We start from the raw sequence: 8,303 nt of genomic DNA on the forward strand, positions 1-8,303 counted from the left end.
CCTCTAAAGGCGCCAGCAAGACTGGGGCCAGCAGGCACTAGCAATTGGGTTTGTCGTGGGAATGAATTCTGTGACCAGCTGGAGCCTCGGGTGGAGAGGGGGCCTTGCAGGCTCAACAGCCATTTGTGTCTTCTTCCCCTCCCCGGGTTGCTCTGCTCCTGGCTGTGCCCAGGTCCTGAACAAGTCAGCAAAGCTCAGCCGGGGCTAGATACTCCCAGCGGTGGCTGGTGGTCAGGCAGCCAAGAAATGGAAAAGGAAGCCCCTCAACACTGGAAGTTCTATTTTTTTCATATATAAGAAACGACAGTTCAGGGGCTGTGCTCAGGAGGAGAGCGGAGCAGGAATGCTCCTCGGAGCCCCGGACCAAGCCCAAGGCCACACCGGGGGTCTAAACCCAGCTCTGCCACAGATGAGTCATTAACATCCCTGAGCCTGCACTTCAGCCCTAAAATGGAGGCTATAATCTCTGGCCCTAGTGTGAATGGCTCAGCAAGGAGTAGGGAAATCGTGTGTGTAAAACTTGATGCATCTCGTTTTAACCTCACAAAAACTCCACAAAAGGTAGCCACCATGTGTCTACTTGGGAGTTGGGAACATGAGGCCCGAGGACCAGGCCTGAGTCCTCAGTGGGTTTTGGAGAGAGAATTTAAGGTCCTTTCTCCTTGAGACTAAAGCCCGCAGCCTTCCCTCCATGCCGTGTGTCTGCCAGGCATGCAAGACAGATGGGAACGTTATGAATACGAGCAGTGCATTGCCCTCCACAGCCTTCCCTCCCCCAAGTGAAGCGTGTCTGTCTATTCTGGATGTAAGCCTTAGGAAGGACGTAGCACGCTCTCACATGCAAAACAACGGAGAGAATGTTGAGTTCAACAAGAAAAATCAAGGTGGGCTCTTGAGACTGGTTAAACAAAAGGTTCCATCTGAAAAGGAAATCACTGCATTACACTGTCTAGAGCTACACTTCCCGGCCTGTGCTTCCTGCTGCACCCTTGGCTGTTAGAAGCTCACGTGCAGGACACAGGTGCACCCATGGCTGTGTGGAGAGTACAACTCGCCCCTGCTCTCCCAATCAAGAAAGGACCTCACAATGCACACGTATGAGCTTGACATTAGTATAAAGGAAAATTTGACATCTATTTTTAAACAGCTGCTAATGTAGCAAGAGTGAATCATTTGATGCCATCTATACTTTATTATTAATGAGAAAAAACTAGGATGCCAAAGCAGTCCTATAGAGAAAGGAAGGCCTTTTCAACAAACGATGCTGGAGCAATGGGTTATTCATATAAGGAAAGAAACAAAAATCTCGACACCCTACCTCACACAAAATTAATTCGAGTCGGCGCACAGACCTAAGTATAAAAGCCAAAAACTTACTACATAGCTTAAAGAAAGAGATATATGGGACCATCTTTTTGACCTTGGATAGGCAAAGATATTTTAGAAAGGACACAGAAAACATTAATAAAGAAAAAGATGATAAACTGAACTTTTTCCATATTAAAACTTCTGCTTTTTGAAATACGTTATTGAGAAAATGAATGGGCAAACCACAGATTGGGAAAAAATATTTGTAACACATATATTTGACTTATATCCAGAATATACAAAGAATTCCTACAACTTGATAACAATGTTTTTAAAAACCATTTTGAAAAAATGGGCAGACTTGAAAAAATACTTCACAAAAAGATTATAAATGACCAGGAAGACAAAAAGATGGTCAACGTTATTTGTCAGTGGGGAAATGCATTTATGAAGTTACAGAAGAGATAAAAGTAATCTCCAGTGACAAAAAACAGATCAGAGGTCGCTTGGGGCTGGAAAGGAATTTACTGTAAAGGGGAACAAGGGAAATTTTCAGGTGATGGGAAATGTTCTCTCTCTTTCTCTTTTTTTTTTGGCTAGGCTGCCCAGATTCCCAAATAGCAATTCTCTCTCTCTCTCTCTCTCTCTCAAACAGGATCTTACTGTGTTGCCCAGGCTGGTCTCAAACTCCTGGCTTCCATCAGTTCTCCCTCAACCTCCCAAAGTGTTGGGATTACAGGCATGAGCTACCACGTCTGACCAGAAATGTTCTTGTCTTCATAGGATTGTGGTTACACAGATGAATGCATTTGTCCAAACTCATCAAACTCTAGACTTTAAGATCTATGCCTTTCGCTGTATGCAAATTATGCCACAATAGAAGAAGAAAATGACTCGCTACATCTCACAACCAAATGAGCAGCGCAGCTCCTAAGTGGAGATGGCAGCTCAGAGCTGAGGGAGCAGATTTTCCAGAAGAGATGGGTAGAGAAGTGGGTCTGAAAGGGCTCTGGGGATTAGGTCAGCCTCGAGCTGATGGAACACCTGGGGCATGGAGCTCTCTCCAGGAGAGTGACAGCTCATGGATGAAGCTGCAGGGTGGAGCTGGAGGTGTCTAGGGTGCAAGCCAGGCCTGCAAAGACAAAGGGAGAGAAACAATGAGGCCATGTGGCCCCAGCTGTCGGTGGTTTCCTCGGAGCATCGGAGGCTGCTGACATTGCCCAGCTGGGCAGCATCCTGGGAACAGATAGGGTGGACTCAACAGCACAGAGAGGCAAGGGAAAGGGTGAGACCCCAGTGCTGAGGGTGGAGCCTCTGGTTTATCCACGCTACTTCTTCTCAAAGTCCCTTGAGCTAGAGCAGTGGGGTGGACATGAGTACTTCCTCAGTCCATCTCCCACCCAGTGACCACACAGCAAAGCCAGGCCAACTGCCCACGGCTTCCCTCTCCCACCCATGGGAGTCAGACTCCATGAGCCTCTACCCACTGCTCTCAGGCCACCAGCCCCGCCGTCTGCCTCGTTCCACTCAGATGGTGTGAGACCAGCACCCGCCCTTGAACCAGGGCCTGACTCCACCCCACACACCCCTCACCCCCTGGGTAACATATTAACCTGCCAGCTGGGAGGAACCAAAAGCCCTGCTGAGGGTTAGATGCCTCAGGCATCAGGCATGAACTGTGGCTCTGCCACTGACCAGCTGGGAGAACTTGAGCAGTTCCCAGAGCTCTGGGACTTGGTTTCCCCACTTGGAAAATGAGGGTATTAATCATACTCATGGGATTGTAGTGAGGCTAAAATGAGCTAAGGCAGGGGAGCTCTTAGTTTCTAACAGTACAATGTTACAAGTGAATTAGCATTTTTCTTTTTTATTGTGCTTTATGTTCTAGGGTACATGTGCACAACGTGCAGGTTTGTTACGTATGTATACATGTGCCCTGTTGGTGTGCTGCACCCATTAACTCGTCATTTACATTAGGTATTTCTCCTAATGCTATCCCTCCCCATCCCCCCACCCCACCACAGGCCCCGGTGTGTGATGTTTGCCATCCTGTGCCCAAGTGTTCTCATTGTTCAATTCCCACCTATGAGTGAGAACTTGCATGTTTGGTTTTCTGTCCTTGTGATAGTTTGCTCAGAATGATGGTTTCCAGCTTCATCCATGTCGCCTCAAAGGACATGAACTCATCCTTTTTTATGGCTGCATAGTATTCCATGGTGTATATGTGCCACATTTTCTTAATCCAGTCTATCATTGATGGACATTTCGGTTGGTTCCAAGTCTTTGCTATTGTGAGTAGTGCCACAATAACATATGTGTGCATGTGTCTTTATAGCAGCATGATTTATAATCCTTTGGGTATATACCCAGTAATGGGATGGCTGGGTCATATGGTACATCTAGTTCTAGATCCTTGAGGAATCGCCATACTGTCTACCACAATGGTTGAACTAGTTTACAGTCCCACCAGCAGTGTAAAAGCGTTTCTATTTCTCCACATCCTCTCCAGCACCTGTTGTTTCTTGACTTTTTAATGATCGCCATTCTAACTGGTGTGAGATGGTATCTCATTGTGGTTTTGATTTGCATTTCTCTGATGACCAGTAATGATGAGCCTTTTTTCATGTGTCTGTTGGCTGCATAAATGTCTTCTTTTGAGAAGTGTCTGTTCATATCCTTTGCCCACTTTTTGATGGGGTTGTTTGATTTTTTTCTTGTAAATTTGTTTGAGTTCTTTGTAGGTTCTGGATATTAGCCCTTTGTCAGATGGGTAGATTGCAAAAATGTTCTCCCATTCTGTAGGTTGCCTGTTCATTCTGATGGTAGTTTCTTTTGCTGTGCAGAAGCTCCTTAGTTTAAGTAGATCCCATTTGTCTTGGCTTTTGTTGCCGTTGCTTTTGGTGTTTTAGTCATGAAGTCTTTGCCCATGCCTATGTCCTGAATGGTATTGCCTAGGTTTTCTTCTAGGGTTTTTATGGTTTTAGGTCGAACATTTAAGTCTTTAATCCATAAGTATCCCAGAATTAGACCATGGTGATGGTTGCCCAACTCTGTGAATCTACTAAATGCCATTGAATCACACATTTTAGAAAAGGGAGAATTTTATGGTAGGTGAATTATACCTAATAAAAAGTTATTTTAAGAAGTTAAGCATACATTTACCATATGACCCAGAAAAATCCCATTTCTAAAGTATTTCCCAAGAGAAATAAAAGCGTGGGAGTTGATTGAATTGGGACAAAGGTGGATGCAGGCGGAAGTGGTGGGCCTCCCCTGAGGTCTCCCTGGCAACTCAGCCTGTGTCTTTGCTAGGGATTTGGCTATAGATAATTCAGATGGCAGCTCCCAGCCTGGGGCCTTGGAGCAGATTTGACTAGGCACGTGTAATAGGGATACCGTTTTCTGTTGCCTGTTAAACTGCAGTATTCTGCTTGCTTCCTTCCTTCTAGCACTTGACCCTTGCAGTCCTCCACTCTCCTCTGGGGCAGGAGGGGCCTGACTCCTTGGGAAGTTTTCATGGGCTAGCTCCTTGCTATTTAAGTGTGGTTCACTGACCAGCAGCCTGAGCATCACTTGGGCGCTTGTTAGAAATGCAGAGTCTTGGGCCCCTCCCCAGACCAGCTGAGTCTGAATCTGCCTTTAACAAGGCCCCAGGCAACCCATGCCCTCAGGGGAGCTGGAGCACTGTGTTCCTTTCAGAGCACGCAAGGCTGAGCTGCTCACCATTGAGGCTTAACCAGTAGACTACACAAGGAAGGAGGAAGGAAATTTCACCCTCAGATCCTCGAGAGCTCCGGATATGGGTTGAATTGTGTGTCTTCCAAAAGACAAAGGTTGAAGTCCTGACCCTGAGCACCTCAGAGTGTGACTCTGTTTGGAGGTAGGGTCTTTGCAGATGTCATTAGCGAAGGTGAGGTCATACTGGAGTAGGCTGGGCCCTGATCCAATGTGACTGGTGTCCTCATTAGAAGACGATCACATGAAGACAGAGACACGTGGAGAACGCCATGTGACAATGGAGGCAGAGATCGGAGTGGAGCATCTATAAGCCAAGGAACGTAAATATTGCCAGCAAGCTCTCAGAAGCTGGAAGAAATAAGGAAGGCTCCTCTCCTACAGGTTTCAGAGGGAAACGTGGTCCTGCTGACACCTTGATCTCAGACTTCAGGCCTCCAGAACTGTGAGACCAGACATTGCTATGGTTTGAAGCCACGTAGCTCGAGGTGCTTTGTTATGGCAGCTATAGGAATCTAATACAGTGCCCAAGACAGGCGGACTGTGCCCCTCTCCAGATGACTCCCCCCGTGCCTGCGTGTGACAGTGGCCACAGCTAGTAAACTGGGGGCTCATGGTGTCTTTAGGCTGAAGGGGGCCTTCACGTTTAGTGTCCCCAGGAGATGCTCAGCCTTCATGTGACCCAGATGCCCCGACATGTTCTGGCAGCCGCTGGAGAGGCAGCTGAGCTGAGAGCCTGTGAGCTGGCCCCTAATCCATGGCCGAGACTCAGAGGGGTGGCCCAGCCTGCCGGCTCCCAGTTCAGGGCAATTCAGCTGAGGAGGGCCTGTCCATGCGCAGAGGGTCCAGACCACATGCTCTGCCAGCCCATGACCTCAGCACTGGAGGGCACAAGAGACAGAAGGGCAGTGACAGCTGGGACGAGAAGAAGAGCAGATCTCAGATGCTCCCAGGCACTCGACCCTCGCAGGTAAGAATGTCTTCTGGATTCCCTAAGAATTTGCTACTCAGTGGGGAGGAGGAGGAGCAAGGAAGTGGCCACCGTTGGCTGCTGTGCCCAGCAGGTCCACATTCCCTGCTCTGATGACGCAGCTACATGTGAGAGGATTTCATGGTGCCCCTTAAGCCAGTCACAGGCCATCGGGACCCAGGCAAAGGAAATCTTGATGATCCCAAGGGAAGCCTGGATACGAGTAACATCTTCAAGGCCTTCCTCTCCCATTTCCCCACCCTGCAAAGCACTGGCATTGGGCAGTGCAAGGGAACTTTCTCCTTCCCTCTCTCCCTTCCTTCCTCCTATCGTTCCTCTCACTCCTTTCCTCCCCGGCTCCCTCCCCTATGCACCTGTCTCCTGCCCAGCCCACCTGGAGAAGGCTGCTCTGGGATTAATTCAGACCTAGAAGATGGGAGTGAAGCTGCACCCGCGTCAGAGGGAAGCACTTTGGGCCTAGCCACCTATTTCCCCCGTTTGATGAGGGAAACAATGCCTGGCAAAGCACCGCTCCCTGGCCAGGGCAGCAGGCCAACCTGCTGTTGCTGTGCCTTAATCACCCCCACGCGCAGGTGGCACCGTCTGCAGGGCCTTTTAATAGCACAGGGACAACGAGCTCACAGAGCTTCTCTGTCCCCTACAGACAGGCACCACAGAACCCTGGGAGAGAGAAAGTTGAACAAGCCCAGCCTCCCTGCCTCACACCTCGGGGCTGACTGGCTCTGACGTGGTTTGGCTGTGCTGTTCCAGCCTGGGGCAGAGCACCCCGCTGCCTGGCCTTTTCCCTGCCTGCATCCCCAGCAGGCTCTAACTGGGATTTGCTGGGGACTCACTCCAGGCCAGAAGAGGGCCTGTGAGCTCTGGTAGTTCATTCTGTATGTGGGCAACAGACCTGAGAAACATTGTTTCATAGGGTTGCCTCGAGCACATTTCAGGATGAAAACAAGACGACTAGCAAAGTAGTGAAGAGTTTGGACTTTGGAGTCGGGCAGTTCAAGTTCAAATACAGTGTCCTTGAGCCCCTACTAAGCTCCCTGAGCCACACCTGCAGGCTGGGACACTGGGCTGATGTAAGAGTTAAATGGCACAGTGTGTGCAAAAGCTGCTAGCATCAGGCCCGAGAAGTCAACAGTGAAAGGAGGACGGAAGGGGTTGTGAGGTCTGGGAAGTGTCTGGAAAACGTCGCATCGCAAAAGGCCTGTGGTGTTAGGATATGCGTATTGGTTTTGGTCCAGGTTCCTGGCTCCCAATGCCCACCTTCCTTGTTAGAATGCTGGGGTGCTTTAGGACTCAGGAAACAGAATCTCTCTCTGACCTTCTGCTTTCTCTCACTTGCCCATGGCGGGATGCTAATCTGTTTGTGGATCAAAAAGCCCTCATTCCACAGAAGGTCCTGCCCCATACCCTAGAGGAAGGAATGCCGCTTACAGAGGCCAAGAAAAGTCTGAGTGGGTCAGCCTTGCTGGGTTTAAATCACACGCTTTCTGTCCAGTCACATTTCCACGTGGTTGTCAAGCATGCCCGTGCATCGGAGCCTCCATAAAAACCCACGAGGACGGGGTCCGGGAGCTTCCGGATACCTGAACCCATGGAGGCTGCTGGAGGGTGGCGCGCCCAGGGAGGGCACCGAAGCTCCAGGCACCTTCCCCCGTACCTCATCCTGTGCATCTCTTTATCTGTATCCTTTGCGACATTCTTTAAAATAAACTGGTAAACGTGTTTCCCTGAGTTCTGTGAGTCACTCCAGCAAGTTAATCAAACACAAAGTGGGAGTTGTAGGAACCCCAACTTGAAGCCAATGGGTGGGAAGCTCTGGAGGCCTGGCCCCGCGACTGGTGTCTGAGGGCTGAGGGGCACTCTTCCAGACTGAGCCCTCCCGCTGTGGGATCTGACGCTATCTCTGGGTAGATATTAAATAAACCCATCAAGCAGTAAATCTCAGGTCTGATGCCCACGCAGGGCGTGAACTGCAAGAGTTCACAGACCATTGTCTTTGACTGATGAATGCCTGTTTGTGGGTTCATCAGTCAAGACACTGGTATTCACGACATGCAAGGCTGCCCTCAGGAGCTGGCACTTCACGGAGCTGTTTACTCACTGCTGGGTACCGTTCCCCTGAACGTTCTGAGGCTCTTTACAAACGTTAATTTATTTATGTCCATAGCTCATGGTTAAGTAGGCGGTAAATGTTCTTTCAGGTGATGAGTGTATTCAGCACCCAGAGAGGTGGAGGGGCGGGTTCAAAATCACACAGAAGCCCACTGGGGCT

Source organism: Theropithecus gelada, chromosome 4, assembly GCF_003255815.1.
Source record: "Theropithecus gelada isolate Dixy chromosome 4, Tgel_1.0, whole genome shotgun sequence".
Classification (NCBI taxonomy): Eukaryota; Metazoa; Chordata; class Mammalia; order Primates; family Cercopithecidae; genus Theropithecus; species Theropithecus gelada.